The following is a 16,499-nucleotide window of genomic DNA, read 5'->3' on the forward strand; positions in this document are numbered from 1 at the left end:
AGACAAAGAGAGGTTTCATTCATTATCCTTTTCTATTAAAAGTGTGTGAGTGTGTGTGTGTGTGTACGATGACTTGGAAGAGAAAAGAGGCCAGAAGTGTAAGAAGGAGGCACAGACACAAACAGAAAACCACTGAAATCAGTATCATTAGGAACCTCAGTATCAGCACCGACTAGCGGTGTGACCTTGTGTAAGTCATGCCCGCTCTTGAGGCCTCAGTTTCCTCACCTGTAAGATGAACAAACCAGACTACAGGATCTCTGGTGTCTTCTCAAATTTCAGCGATCTATGGTGCTTTCCCCAGTCAGGATCGACAAATCGGTCAGCTCCCCCACACAACGATGTTGGAGGAACCAGCTCACAGAAGCAGCGTGGAGCCAGTCCACAGCCTGTCCACCACCTCGTAATATCGGGCTACTGCCTGTGCATGCATGGTGGGCCTTTATAGTCCCATAGCGGACCAGGAGTGGTGGCAGAGGAAATGCCATGAAGGAAGAAGGAAGGAAGAGGAAGACAAGTCACCAGGATGTGACGCTTACTACTGACAACATATACCACAACTTGTAGTTTGCAAAGTATGCTTACAAATCATATCTGTCGTATTGGCATCATGATGAGGGTGAGACCAGGACATTTACTGCACAGGCTCAGCACATGCTTGTCGTAAAAAATGAATGAATGATGGCTCTCATTTCATCCAGTGAGGCAGGTGTGGTTATTTTCCCCTTACGTAGATGCAATTCATAAAAAGTAGCTGATTGCCTAAGGTCGCTTAGCTGTTGAGATGAGCTGTGATTTGACAGTGTCCTTCATGTCTAAAACCTGTGCTTGTTCCCCATGTCATCGTCCACGCTGTGACAGGCTATCGAGAAATGGCCACAAATTGCTTGCAGCTCCTCCCGTCAAGAAATTGAGTCTTTTTATCCACCTGCTGAAGTCTAAACTTGGTCACTTCAATTGCTTGGGCCAATGGGATATTGGCAAAGATGATGTAAGCAAAGGCTTGAAAACTACTTGCATAGTGAGGCTTGCTCTTTCTCACTGCTGGGAAGTCTTCCATTACCATGTGAAGAAGTCCAGGATAGCTCGCTGGAAAATGAGAGACCACGTGGGCAGAGAGGCTTGAGCAATCCTGTCTCAGCCATCCCCATGGAGGCTCCAGGCATTTGAATGCGACCACTCTAGACCATCCAGTCCCAGTTGAGCCAACTCAAAGCAGAAGCCACAAAATCCTAAGCAGAAAAATGATTGTTGATGTAAGCCACTAAATCTGGGGCTGATGTGTTACACACCAAAAGCCAACTGACACAAATAGGATCATTCCACCCTCAGTGCTTCGGATGTTACGTGGTTACTATTATTTTATGCTGAACTACCCTTCTTTTTCACACTTACAGCTTCGAAGTCCTTCCTCACGCGAACACATACGCACACACTAGAACACACACACGTGCACACGGATGCTCACGCATCCTTAGATGCAACAAACCCAGGTAAAAGAAAGGACACCGGCTTTTATTAAATGTTTCTTAAGCACATGAAGTTGGCTTCCTCTGGTTATAATTTGCAGTCAGGCCATGGTTGCCCTTTGCCTCACCGTTGGCTGGCTTTGGCAGGAAAGCCTGGAGTAGATAAGCAGAGAAAGGAGATGGGGAAACAATGAGGAGAAGAGGGGTCTCATCTCAGGAGTCTGGCCATTAGCAGGCCTCAGGGTTGATCACGGGGCCACAGTCTCATGGCCTCTGCCAATAAACTGCTCTCAACGAGTCAGCTTGAGGCTTCTGACCCAGGCTACCTGGCATAAAGGACACCACCCACGACCTGAGCAAGCCAACAATTTATGTGTGTGGGGATATCAGCTGACTAGCCCAACTGCAGGTAATTATTCAAAGTCCAAGGTTACAGTAAAGAAAGTTCATGTCTTTCTAGAGCCTGGCATCTCTTGGATTGGCACCATCAGGTCCTGTCTGGCTTTTCAAGGGAGAGTTAGCAGCTGCCAACTGGCAGGAGCCTGAGCCCACAGCTGCTGTTCCTGCCACCTTCCGTGGCCTGTCACTCGGGCCATCGCCATGCTCTGGTCGCAGTCACAGAACATCTGCAATTAACCAACCATGAGGGGCCTGCTAACTCAACCAGTGAGAAAACAGAGGTGAAAAAAAACCCTGCAGGGATGAACAGAACAAAAACACAACCCAACGTGCTGAAGCCTGGCAGAAGTGCCAAAGCGTACAGGAATAGCAGAGCCACGGAGCAGGCAACGCACAAGGACCTGTGCCCAAGAACCCGCCTCACACATAGTAGGTGCTCAATAAATACGTGTGGCGTGAGAGGATACAAATCAGCCCAGCCTGTGTCTGTTCTCAGATCTTACTGCAAATGCATCTGGCCGTCTTTGCTGAAACCTGCCTTTGCTTGCAAGGCCAACTCTGACCCTCAGGACGAGAGTTACACCAGGCCACATCTTAACTGCTGGCACAAATGTTTCCTGACTACCTTAGAAACTGAGATGTGGGCCATCAGCTTCCTCTTCTAGTGACTTTGGTGCAGACTAGATCAGATAAATTAGTGCCTTCCATCTCAACTACACTGCTCGATGCAAACAACTTTACGCACTAAGGCAGGGGTTAACTTACAATTCCCTGCCTCAAAATAAAGATTTACGTACGTGTTTATTTATTTATGCCTCATCTCCCTGCACAAAAGGTTTAAGACAGCAATGGAAAAATATCAAATGCAGCATTCTGTTTTCAAGCTGACAAGCCTGGAGAAGAAGGAAGCTTTTTTTTTTTTTAAATGTTTTCCTGGCAGCCTCTTTTGACCTACACTTGGCATTCTGTGTAATGTCCATGTGTAAGAGATTGCAATGGTGGGAAGGTCATGGGTCATGCGGTGTCAGCTCAGTCCACGCAGGGGGATGTGAACCTCCAGGCAAATCAGAGCTGAACCTCTGGCCAAATGAGGTCATGGGACGAGAATGTCAATTCTAGAGAATGTATGTTTTCTGGTTTTACAATACAATTTGGGGAGGTGAAAGATCGCGTCATTACAAATTCAATAGAGTTCAGAGCAGAGGGCAAGGAAGGAGGGGGGTGGGGGTAATGTTGGCCAATTTATCAGGCTCCAAGTCTCCACATCTCTATTTGCGCAATCAAGAATGATCATAGGCAGCTTCCGGGGAAATACTGCATGCCCCAACATTTTCAGTTGAACAATTATATGTTTGTAAGTTACCTACAACTCCACGGGAGGAAGGACAGGCAGACAGATGACCCCCCAGGCAGGCTAGATGATAAAAACTGGCTTAAGGAGGTTGCCTGGGGCGGTTGGAAAGAATTACCTAGACTGTTAAGGATGACAAAAGGGAAGGAGAGGCAGAAGATACAGTCCTGAGCCTGGCAATGATGGCAACTGGGCCAGAGGTGGGCTCAGAATTCCAGACACAAACTGCTCCCCGAGCAAGGCTCATTTTCAGTTGGTTGACTCGTTTCTCTTTAACATGGAATTGTTTTCAAAAAGAGAAAAGTAGAAGGAATTTCACAGTGAGCATCCATACACCCACCACCTAGATTCTACAATTAACATTTTGCTACAATTGCTTTATTTCTCCTCTATCCCTTCACCCATCCGTCTGCCCATCTTATTTTTGAATCCATTTCAAAGTGCGTTGTAGATACCAGTTCACTTCCTCCCAAATACATCCATATGCATGTCATTAATGGTTGTTCAATATTTGGTGTTTTTTCCCCCGGAGATTAAATTTATACATAATGAAACACACATATACATCTTAAATTACTATTTGATGAATTCCAACAAAGGCATAAAACAGTACGACCCAAACTTCTATCAAGATAAAGAACATGGCCATCATCCAGAAAGTTCTCTCATATCCCTTCCCAGTAAATCCCCGCCCCTAACAATCAGGGGCAACCATTGTTCTGATTTTTTAACCACCATAGATTAGTTTTGTATATTTGAAAGTCTTATAGATGGAATCATACTGTATTCACTCTTGTGCAAGGTTTCTATCAGTCAACACGTTTTTAGAATCCATCTATGCTGTTGTGAATATCAGTTGCTCATTCCTTTTGATTGCTTAGCAGAATTCCACTGTACAAATTATCATGTTTTGTTTATCCATTCACCTGTTGATGGTTATTTTGCTTGTTTTCAGTTTTTCTGACTATTCTGAATCATTCTGGATTGATGGAAATACAGGAGTTACAAGGTCTAAGTCCAACAGGCCTGTCAACTCATATATATACACAACTTTCAACTGTCCTCTGGTTAACCTTGTGGCTTACCCTGTGAAGTGTCAGAGTTTAGACTTGAAATCCAAAATAACTTACAACTTAGTCTGACTTACATTCAACGGCGTATATCAATTTCATTGCCTCATAAGCTAAGAGACAAAAATGAGAAGTAATTCACATAAATAGAAATATCAGTACTAGTTTATGTCAGCTGGGGTCTGGGAAGGTGGAGTAAACTTACCTTTGTGGTCTCTGAGTCCTGTCCTCACCAGAAGGAAGAGTTACCCATGCCTATATTCCTCATTTATCCCACCAGGACAGATTTTCAGGACGCAAGCAGCCGCATCTAAAGTCAAGCTAAACTCAAGACCCCAGTGCCCATGAGGTCGCGGTTCTCCAAATGCTGGTGGAAGAAATCTCTTGTGCCCTCTCAGAAGAAAATACAGAAAACACCTTTATCTTTTCCATACCTTTGCCTCCCATTCTCTCCTCAACCTACTACAGTTCCACTGCCAACCTCAGTACAGTGTCAAATAACATGTGCATCCAGAAGTTTCCACTGGACTTGGCATCCATCAGCAATGTTAGAGAGGAAAGTTTCAGCGAAGTGTCGGGGATGGGGAGGAGTTCAGCATGGCCAGAGAGAAACTGAGAGAACAAAGCCTAGGAAGAGAGGGCCCTATGAGACAGAAGCTGGCACAGAAAGGAAGTTTCTGGAAACAATCCTCACCCACGTTAAAGTTCATCTAGGGCCAACCCAGTTTGATCACCACCTTAGGTCTCAGGGCTGCTGTCTCTTCACTTCTGTTTGGGTGAAAATCTCGGCACTCTCCCCAGACCGTTCTCAGTCTCGGAATAGCATCACCCGTGTCTTCTGCAGCAACCTGGAACTAGAGTGTCCTCCTCTGGTCCTTGCCCCAGCCAAGGAAGGCACTGTCCTCGCTGGCTGCCAACGCCTTGACAGGTATCATCTTTGCTCCCCTGAGGTCAGTGATTCTCTGGCCCCTGGAATTCTTCCCTTCCCTACTGACCCCTTCCGTCTTGTTCCACTTGCCTGAAGAGAGTTCATTTGCAAATTGCCAAGGCTGCTTGTGGCCTCAGGTGAAGCTGGGCTTCTTGCCTATTATTTTAAGCTCCCAGCCCAGGCTTCGCTGGCAGTCTGAGACTTTAATGGCAGTTTTGCCACGTTCCCTGGAATCCATGAGGCTGCCTTGGCCTCCTTTATACGTCACTATCCCTATTCACTCCTAATTCCATCTCTTCGCATTTTAAAACCTTCAGGCTCCATGTCGAGTTTCTCACTCAATTCCACTTTCCAGGTAATGGGAAACATCTGGTTCTCGGTTCGTTTGTAGAACAGATATGATTAACATGGCTCAAATGCACTGAACGATCCTCAACAGATCCTATACCACCCGTGTTCTCCCTGGTGACCCAATCACATTTCTCCACCACCGCTGCACACAACCCCCATCCCCACACCCGAGTTGTGTGTGCTCTCACAGTCCTTACGTGGCTCACACACAATACCGAAATGCCTTCAACACACGATATCAAGAGCAGCTGGAGTTTCTACTAAGGGAAGATTCCTTAACGGGGACATCACTGTGCCCATCAGCTATTGTGTTACGATGTACGATGCTATCGTGTGATATAAGCGTGGCACTTGGTTTGTTTACCGTACTGGGTTCCAGGACGTCATGTTTCCTGTGTTTGTTTCTCACAGCTTCTTTTGTCAGCTCTTTGCTACTGTCAGCTACCGGTTCTATTTGCTGGTGTCATTGTACCTGTCGGTGGCAGCACCGGCCGCCCCATCTTCTAATTTGGTGTTTCTGATGAAACGTGTTGGGAAAAGGACATAGGCTCCAAGGGATGACACATCCCTTGGCACAGTGCCTGGAATATTACAGGTACTCAAAATATGTTTTAAAATATCATGAACTAAATAAAAGAAAAACCGTCCCGGTACAACGCATAAAAAGTCTAGACAAAATACAACACTATCCCTCCCCTGGTGTTTTTTTAATCTTTTTAATGTTTATTTTTGAGACAGAGAGACAAAGAGACAGACCGTGAGTGCAGAGAGAGAGGAAGACACAGAATCGGAAACAGGCTCCAGGCTCTCAGCTGTCAGCACAGAGCCCGATGCGGGGCTCGAACTCATGGACCATGAGATCATGACCTGAGCCAAAGTCGGATGCTCAAGCGACTGAGCCACCCAGGCAGCACCCCATACCCTGTTTTTTTTTTTTTTTTTTGAGAAAACAACACAAAGCTTGTCTTGAAAAATTGAGAACCCCCCAAATTCCTGATTAGAAGAGGGAAAGAAAAGCCAGAGCAGCAAATTTATGCTGGTGCTATGGAACCCCCCAGAAGCTTCAGCCCAGACATAGGCCCATGGGGACTGGGGTGGAGGCTCTAACACCCTCCCACACACAGAAGCTGTGGCTGCAGTCCCCTGCAAAGTGGGAGCTCAAACTGAGGCACCTGCATGGAGCTTGAAGCCTCAGAAATCTTTACCATCAAGACTACACAATCACACTGGTTCATTAAAGCAATAAAGAGGGGCACTTGGGTAGCTCAGTTGATTAAGCATCTAACTTCGGCTCAGGTCATGATCTCATGGTTCGTGGGTTGGAGCTCCACATTAGGCTCTGTGGCGACAGCTCAGAGTCTGGAGCCTGCTTCAGATTCTGTGTCTTTGTCTCTCTGCCCCTCCCCCACTTGAGTGTGCGCGCTCTCTCTCTCTCTCTCTCTTAAAAATAAATAAACATTAAAAAAATTTTTTTTAATTGGTCCAGGGCCTGGAAGACCCTACAGGCTTGGCAAAAGGAAGTGTGGAATCACTCTGAAGACTGCAAGGACCTCCACAGAAGGAAACAAAAGCTAAAGATAGACTCACTATAAAAATAAATGACTAGCTACACAAGGAAATGAACTACCTTAAGGGATAGTTGGCAGACACAACAAAGGGGAAGAAGAGAGCTTGACTACTGGAAATAAGAAAAAAATCTGGAGACGAATAGAAAATAGAGATCCTGAAAATGATGAAAAAGATACAAAGAATAAATGGGCATCATAATTAAAGCAAAGGATAATAGAAATAAGGAGCAACTTGATTTGAAATAATAAGAAAATCTTGTGAGAACAGTCATGGAAATTTTGGATGAACGTCACAATTTAATGGCAGAACTGGACGGAGGTAACTCCTGTAAACATGGGCAGCAGGAGGAGACTAGGAGAGAAAGAGAGTGAGGAATATAGAACATGTAAAATCAGGACTACAGAAGCCTCGCTGCTACACGTGGAGCTCACAGAATGTGGAGGGACCACACTCTTGCATTTGAACTTGCATGCCCAGTATTGGCTAGTCCGACTATCGGCTAGCCCAGTATCGACCATTCGGCTAGTCCCTGGCACAGAAGAGGGTCTCAAGAAATGCTTGTTGAATGAATGCAGTAACAAATGAACAAGCTATAGGTAAAAGGATTGATGAATAATGGAGGAGAGGCTTCCAGGCAGCATTCTGGACTCACGTTTTTCTTTTCTCTCCTAAAGCCCCAGGTATCTACCCAAACTCATTCCATCTTGGGAATGGCAGACATTCACAGGCCAAGGTCGTGTATACATGTCCAAAGGCAGCAGACATGTCTGTGGAAAGCGTTTCACAGTACGGCCTGGCTGAGTTCATGACTTTATAGACTGTGGCCATACTGAGATCTTTATTCCAGTCCTGCCTGGAATGAAGCAAGAGTGCAGACAGACAGAAGGAACAAGGGCAAAGAAACACAGCTGGGGAAGTCCATGTGGCACAAAGCAGAGGGTCTCTGGCCTGAACGTGGCACAGTTGCCAATAAAGGGCCGGAATGCACCGTGACCTTAATGGTTCGACTGGTCGGGAGAGATATGACCGGTCCGGCTATTGTCCGAGTGGACCTAGCGGCACGTGAATGTAGAATCGAGTCAAAGCACCACGAAGAAGCAGGTGACAAAAGATAAAGGGGACCTGTTCCAGAATCAGCCCAATGCTGCATCCATTGCTCTCTCATAGCTTTCACGGGAGGGATGTAGCAATCGGTACCCCAAAACCCCCAAACAAACGAAAGAAAACCACCACCCTGTCATGATGGCTTGAAATCGTGTTGGTGTCTCGGCTTAATTTAACAATTTCCTCTTCTATATATGTTCCACTCCAAATTTAGGATCCAGTTGTTCTCAGTTTATCTTTTAGCTTGCTAGACAATCCACTGGGTTTTTTCCAGCCCTCTTTCCACTCAGCAATGTGCCCACAGCACTTAGATAAGTCAAGATACTAAGCCTGTGGAAGTAGTTCCCACAAGTGGAAGCAGCAATAGACTGTTGCTATAGGCAACGCAAAACACATCTCGTGAGAGGTTAACACTCTAGAATACAGGAATCAGATGGTCACGTTTCTGTGCCTGCTGCACCCACTCTGGGAAGTGAATCACACCAGATGACTCTCTGACCTTTAGCGTTTCCTTTTATACAGTTAGGATGAATGGAAGGGGTTTGGAGCATTGGTGTGGGGATCAGGATGACTAGAGTTTGAAGCTGGGCTTTGCCAGGTAGTAGTTATGAGACCTCAGTGAGTTACTTAACTTCTCTGAACTCATCAGCAAAGTGAGGCTCGACGTATTGTCGGTTGATAACATCAGAGACCATGCAGTTCCACTGTACTGACCTCACGGTGCAGCCAGGAAGACAAAGCACCATAATGATAAGTGTGATTATAACTCTCCCAGATACTCAGTGTACCATGAAGAACACTCAGAACATTCATCGCGGATTTTTTTTTTCTTTTTTTTTTTTTTTGGTGCTCAGCCATAGATAAAACTCCAGAGAGGACAATATTGTTGAAGCAGGGCTTTGAGAGAAGCAGGGGTTTGAGAGAAGCAAAAGCCCACAGCAGAAGTACAGAATGTGTGACACGTGCCCCGCCCCCCCCCGCAGCTCACCACATCCCCACAAAACAAAAACAAAAGCTAGCCCAGACCCCAATGCGTAGACTCCTACATGTGAGAATAATAGTACCATGCTTTCAGAGAATACACATGCTCAAATGCACGCCTGTGTGTCAACAGAAGTTACCTCTAGGGTGCGTAATGAAGCATCTGTACGTATGATCACGTGGCAGACTGAAGGCGGTCAAAATTTCTTCGCTACCCTCCCATCAAGAGGCGACATCCGTGTCCCACCTGTTGCTTTTGGGCTCACCTTTGTGACTTATGTTCTGGGACTTCCAAGGCTAAGTCACGAGAAGCCTCACAGCTTCTGCTAGATCTCTTCAGATGCTTGCTGTAGGGAAGCAAGTTGCCGCGGAAGGAGTCTGCCTGCCTTGCGGCTACCACGCTAGAAACCACACGTGAAGTGACCCGATAGAGAGGCCTTGAGACTCCATGAAGAAGGAGAGAGAAATGCCCAGCCAGCCCCTAGGCCTTCCAGCCATTCACAGCTGAGGTCCCAGGCATCTTGAGGTTAAGAGTCAGGTTTGCCTGAATCGCAGATTCAAAAGCAAAGTACGTGCTGTTTCTCTAAGCCACTGACTTGTAGAGTGGTTTATTCCACAGCAATACATAACTGGGAGAAAATGCATTCCTTTATCCTCGGAACTTTTTACAACTAACACGTGTTTCTTTTTCCAGTTTGAAAATAAAAGGGAAAAATGAAAGAGAAAGTTAAAGAAGAAAGTTTTTTTGAAAAGAGAGAGGACATCTCCTGTACTCATTTCATTTGACCAGCCTTTCCAACAACCGTCTGTTAACGCTTCATTCAACTTGGGTTGTCATAGGCTAGTCGGTTCCCTCTTCTGAAGAAAGCCACCATTTGATGCCTCCTGTCATCTTATAGAAAACAGGTCCTGTTCTAAACATCTGCAAACACAGGGCAAAGCCCTTCAGAGATTCAGAGACAAGAGCTCAGTCTCCTTCAGGATGGATAAGCCGTTTTGCATGTGTCCTCACCCTCTTCAGTTTTGCCATACCGTCATAGTTAACTGACTCGCCTCAAACCTAGCTAAGAACAAAGCAGCAACTGCTTTAGAGTCTAACCCGGAACCATCGTGGTGTGACTTTGGAGAGGGCCAACCTTCCCTATTAAGGATGTGGCCTTTAGGATCTTGGATCAGAAGGGATCTCAGAGAATCTTTTCTTCTGCAAGCAGGGGGGAGCGGAGGGTGTTCATGTCACCTCTTGGCTTCTGCCTTCATAAAACAAAGGGGTCCAATTGGATGGGTTTTTTAAATTTTTTATTTATTATTTTTTGTAAGTAAGCTCTACACCCAACATGGGTTGAACTTACAACCTCGAGTTCAAGAGTCCCATGTTCTACTCACTCAGCCAGCCAGCCACCCGTGACCTGGAAGGATGGCCTTGAAGACCTCTTGAAGCTGCAAAGTTGAATGCTTGAAGCTAAAGCAGAAGCCCGGATCTTGCTCTGAAACATGTCAGACAAATCAGTGGTGGAAAGAAGTCTTCCGTGGCATCATCACAGGCAGAATGCTAAAGCTTCAGTGTGACCTAACGGGACATTCTCTCCTTCCGCCATCCCCTTTAGCAAAGGACCTGAATTCCCGCGCATAAGGAACCGTTCGGAATAAAGGAACGCCAACTTGGCATAGACTTTCTATTCTCTGAGGGGAATAAAGTGTAGTTGCCGTTTTTCAAAGGGAAGATGTGGTGTGTGTGACATGCTGAAAGGAGCTGATCTTTGGAAATGATTTTCACTGCTTCTTGGGGAAAGAGTGGTTTGGTGTTTCCTGGTATCTCCTCTACAGGCCATTTTAGATTGTCTACCAGCCATCCCCTCCCCCCACAGCAAGGCCGGAAGAAAGCAGCTGACAGAATGAACCTCTCCCCCGCCCCCTTGGCGCAAGAATTCCCTCATCAGTTAAACAGAGAATCAGCTTTTACCCAGTGAATTCTAATGAGGCAGCCTGCTCAGCTGTCAGCAGCCCTCCCTGCTGAAGAAGACAGCAAGCAAGGAAAAAGATGGCCCACGACGCTTGGAGCAGCTTACCTTCCCGTACCAAGGGACGTGAATGCCAGAACGGCCTCCATTACGGCTGGGCTCATAGACAAACCCAGCAACAAGGAGCACTGGAGTAAGTTACTCTGGGCCCAAGGACTCCCACAAAACAAAGCAGGTATGGAATGACAATTGCAGGAAATGGATTAAGATAAATCATGAGTCTAATGAAAAATCTAGGCTTACACATACCCACATATACAAGTGCCCTTTGAGGGCCAGCTCTGAGGCGGGGGACATTTCAACCTTTGACCCAAGGGCAGCCAGTTGAAGGTCTGTGTTGATATTAGTTGGGAAAGCAGGGGAACCATTTACCAAGATGGTGCCAAGAAATCAGGAACCAGGCTGGAGGCAAAATGGCAGGGTCCTAGACTGTTGTTGGCCACTGGTTTTATCCCTTGAGAAAAGACAGGTAAGCACCAGGTCTGTGCTTCAGAAAGAAGGGAAGGCACTGGGATGCCAGCAGCTCATGGACCGCAGGGGTAAGCATAGCATACCTTTCAAAGCTATCAGTCTCGAGGGCATTACTTTGAATATTTTTTGTTTTTAAATTGGAAGCTGTTCTCCAGTTGTACAACCAACCTGTGAGACAGAAGCAACATAAAACAAAATTTTAGGCACACAGTTCCTGAGTTTCAGCAAATGTATACATCCATATAAACGCCACCACAATCAAGAAATAGAATATTTTCATCATCTTCCAAATTTTCCTTGTGCTCTTCTACAGTTAATACTCCTTCTAGCCCCAGGAAACCACTAATCTGCTTTCTGTCACCACAAGTTAGATTTGTCTTTTTTACAGGTTCATATCAATGGAATCATAGAGAATGTGCTTTGTTCTTTTGCTCAGCAAAATGGTTTGAGATTCATCCATGTTGGGTTTTTTATGTTTTTTTAAATTTATTTGTGTGTGTGTGTGAGAGAGACAGAGTGCAAGCAGGGGAGGGACAGAGAGAGAGGGAGACACAGAATATGAAGCAGGTTCCAGGCTCTGAGCTGTCAGCACAGGGCCTGGCACAGGGCTCAAACTCGTGAACCGTGAGATCACGATCTGAGCTGAAGTCGGAGGCCTAACCAACTGAGCCACCCAGGCGCCCCTCATCCATGTTTTTTTATGCATCAGTTCATTCCTTTTTATTGATAGTATTCCACTGTATAAACATAGCAAAATTTTTAAGAATATTCTCCTGCTAATGAACATTTAGGTTGTTTTGAGTTTGGGCTGTTATGAATAAAGCCACTGCAAGCCTTTGTGTTCAAGTCTCTGTGTGTTGCCAGGTCTTAAGGTAAGGCTATGTTTAATTTTTTTTTTTAATGTTTGTTTATTTATTTTGAGAGGGGTGGGGAGGGCAGAGATAGAGGGAGAGAGAGAATCCCAAGCAGGTTCCACACTCAACATGGAGCCCAACATGGGGCTCGATCCCACTACTTCGAGATCAAGACCTGAGCTGAGATCAAGAGTCAGACACTTAACCACTGAGCCACTCAGGTGCCCCAGGCTATGCTTAATTTTATGAGAAACTTCCAAGCTTTTCCAAAATGGTTCTACCATTTTGCATTCCCACTAGCAAGAATTTATATTAAAACAAATGCAAATGGATTTGAGCTACATAATATGGGGATTCTAAATCCAGTTTGTAAGCCAGAGTCAATTTCCCATTAAAGTCCCTTAAAGGCATTCCCCCAAAGTACCATACACATATTTGGGGGTCTGCAATTCTGTACCGTAACATGTGGGGATGCACATATATTATATATACAGTAATATATGTGTATATTACTTATAGTAATAGGCCACTATATTATGTACAATATAATTCTATACAGTAAAAGGTAGAGATGGCAGAGGTGGAGGAAGGATGTATCTTCACCGACATCCATCACTGGTGATGGTTCAGAGAAGAATATGAAACTTTCGTGTTTTTCAAGTTTGAGCAACACACAGACCTTCTTGAAGAACAATTTTTCTCTCGGATGTTCGCTCTTGAATGAAAGTATTTCATGAAAATAGTGCTCATTCCACGCAAACACAAGACCCCAGATTTCTTTATATTTTAGCTTGTCTGCATCTTGGAAACCCTTAAACATTTACAAATTAGTGGAACTAGAACTGTAACAGCAGGGCAATTCCAATTAACAACATTGATTTAAAATAATGGATAATATTGTTTTCCTGAAATTCAGCTGCAACTGGCATTAAGTATGAGAGGGGACATTATGCCTACACAACCACAGGTCAAACAATGGCTGCATTTTCCCAGTGCTTTGCAAATTATTTTCCAATTACTAGGAAACCTTTGCTCGAGCAATGTGCATTTGGCACAAATGCTTCATTAACATATAAGGTCTGCCTTTGTGGTTTTCCTATTAGGCCAACACAAGTTAAGTGGAACTACTTAGCACCAGTTCAATCATACACACACACACACACACACACACACACACACACCTGCTGTGAGACTGTTCACTATAGGGGGTGGGGACTGTGTTGTTTGGTCTCACCATTATATCCCCAGGAATTGAGGGATGAAATCCCCAAACAGAAACTATAAGACTGAATAATTAGGTCAAAGAATTTTTTTCATGAGACTGTTATCTTTTTAAAATTGTCAAATAGTTGGGGCCAATTAGATAAAATATCAAGTTTTTTTTAACTGAAACCCTCAAATTCCCATTTGGGTTTTGGCAAGTGTGGACACACTCAGACACAATCTGCTGCTCTTCTTTGGGGACAGCCTGGGCAGACAGTGAAGCCATGAGGACAAGAGGGAAATTAATCAAGAAATATCAAGAAAGCCTGGGAATATGACATAGCTAGTGGTGTGTCATTTGTTCAACAAACAAATAGGAAAGCTCAAGGGAAATGAAATTTCTCAAGACAGAAGACCAAATGCACCTTGTCAGCAAATGTGGCGAGGAAACAAAGAAGCAAGATTACTTCTGATGGAAGGATGGTCAGGGCAGGAGTTTAAGGAACACTTGAAAAGAATACAAGAATAAGGGATCTTTATCCCTTAGAATTTGAGCAGGATGCTACATTTCTGAAGCATTTCCACATATAATTCCCTTGCACAGCAAATGAGGTAATTGGTGGGGTTGTTTTTGTTTCTTTGCTAAGTAGGCTTCCCGCCCAGCCCCAGCGCAGAGCCCAAAGTGGGGCTTGAGCTCCCGACCCTGAGATGAAGACCTGAGCTGAGATCAAGAGTCAGATGGATAACCGACTGAGCCATCCAGGTGCCCCACAGATGAGGTAATTGTGAGCTTCCACTTACAAAAGAAGATACCTACACTCACAAAAGTCTAATGCTTTTCCTACGGTTACAAAGGGAGTCAGAAAGAGAGGTCTCCGAAGAGGTCTCTGAAGTCTCTTGCCCGTGGTCCATGCTGTTGCCAATATTCTGGAGATCGAAGATCCAGAGGCAATATAGGCTAGTGGTTAAGTGTGTGGGCTTGGAATCAGACAGCCTGACTGGGGAGGTACCTGGTGGACCCCATCCTCTGCCTTGTTGACACACAATGAGATAACACGTGTGGACGGCCCTCAATGCCTGGCACAGAGTCTGCTCTCGTTAAATGTAGCCATCACACTTTTAATGGCATGTAGATGATGCAAACCAAAGTTGATGGGAGTGGGTGAATTATATGTAATCATTGGTACTGGGTACCAAAGCATTCTGGGATAGATAATGGTTTAGAAAAAAAATTGACAAAATAAAAGAATTTAACAACAACAAAAAGGATGAGCTACAGAATTTTGACTAGTAGACAGTGAGGAATAATAGTTCTTACCAAAGGGGAACAAAAAGAGAATTGGGGTCCAAATTGAACAATGAGATTAGACTGGCAAAGTCAACATTCACAGTTACTCTTTTATGTTGCCATTCAAATATCTCATGTTTAAAAGAAAGATTAGTTGATAGATGATTTAAAATTGCATCTTACTGTGAATGTAAGAAGATTCAAATGAAACTCATAGGTACATTCTGCATACGCTATTAAGGGGAAAATGTCTAATGGGTGGATAAAAGGCACATTTTGTAAGGCTTTTCTTAAGTCATTTCAATTCAATTCTAGTCTATTCCAAAGAGCCCATTTATTGAGCATCTATGTGCTCATGTTGGACTGCTTTGGTCCTGTGTGCTAAGTACTTTGCTAGGTCCCGGGGATCCAAAGTTAAAAAAAAAAAAAAAAAGCCCAGCCTTGGCCTCTCAGGCTAGTAGCCAATTCAGAAATATGCACACATAATGCCAGGGCACTGCAGTGGTGCCATTAGATGGCCTGTCTCAAGGGCTGGAGTACCCAAATGAGGACATTTGATAGACTGAATCATTGGCCCCAATTTTTCCCCACTCTGTTATTATACACCTACATATACAACATTGCTATGGCTTTGTTGTGGGTGGACTACTTCTTTGTCCCTTGACTTTGGGCTTCACTGTATGGCTGACTTGGACCAACGAGATGAACAGAAGTGACATGAGCAGAGGCTTGACGTGAGCCTTCCCTCTTGTACTTCTCACTGCCTTGAAGGAAACATACCACATATATTCTGCACATACTGGAGGATGAGAGACAAGGGGAACGGAGCTGGATCCGACCTGCATCCTGGAACCAAACCCAGCTGAACTCAGCCTTTATCAGCTAACCTCTAGCCAACGTGCAGACACTTACGTAAGAAGTAAATTCTTGTTTTAAGCCATTGGGTTTTAAGGTGACTTGTTACGCAGCATGTGGCAATAGCTGTCCGAGATAGGCCATGGGGGATATAACAGGGATGGGCAGGAATAGAGCTTCATTGTGGTTCTTCTCTGCCGACATACTACCCATTTCTCTCCCCACACTCCCTCCACAAAACACATAATAAGCATGGATCCCAAAACAGGGCTATAAGAATTCTTGCCATCGCCGGTCCTATAAACAAGACTTTCACTGGGGTTGTGTCAGGGCAACGCAGGGCCCCTGTATTAACCACTCCTGAATGTTTCCAGGATGAAAGAATGGAGAATAGAGTCCCAAACCTCATCCAATCTGCATCTCCCTTTCTTCTTATTCTTTCTTAAAAGCAAGTGCAGGGGCACCTGGGTGGCTCTGTCGGTTGAGCGTCCGGCTTCGGCTCAGGGCATGATCTCACAGTCTGTGAGTTCGAGCCCCACATCGGGCTCTGTGCTGACAGCTCGGAACCTGGAGCCTGCTTCGGATTCT

General features: G+C 45.0%; 1 long non-coding RNA gene across 3 annotated transcripts in view; it reads right to left on the minus strand.

The window, feature by feature from the left end:
* LOC109248013 (uncharacterized) overlaps positions 1 to 16,499 on the minus strand; it is a 220,984-nt gene that overhangs the window by 72,454 nt on the left and 132,031 nt on the right. For all 3 annotated transcript variants that reach the window (XR_002071902.2, XR_002071901.2, XR_008418302.1), the window contains one exon: positions 11,795 to 11,879. This is a non-coding gene — a long non-coding RNA (uncharacterized LOC109248013). The remainder of the gene's footprint in view (positions 1 to 11,794; positions 11,880 to 16,499) is intronic.

This window comes from Panthera pardus, unplaced genomic scaffold (assembly GCF_024362965.1).
Source record: "Panthera pardus isolate Hobbes unplaced genomic scaffold, ASM2436296v1 HiC_scaffold_27, whole genome shotgun sequence".
NCBI classification, from domain to species: domain Eukaryota; kingdom Metazoa; phylum Chordata; class Mammalia; order Carnivora; family Felidae; genus Panthera; species Panthera pardus.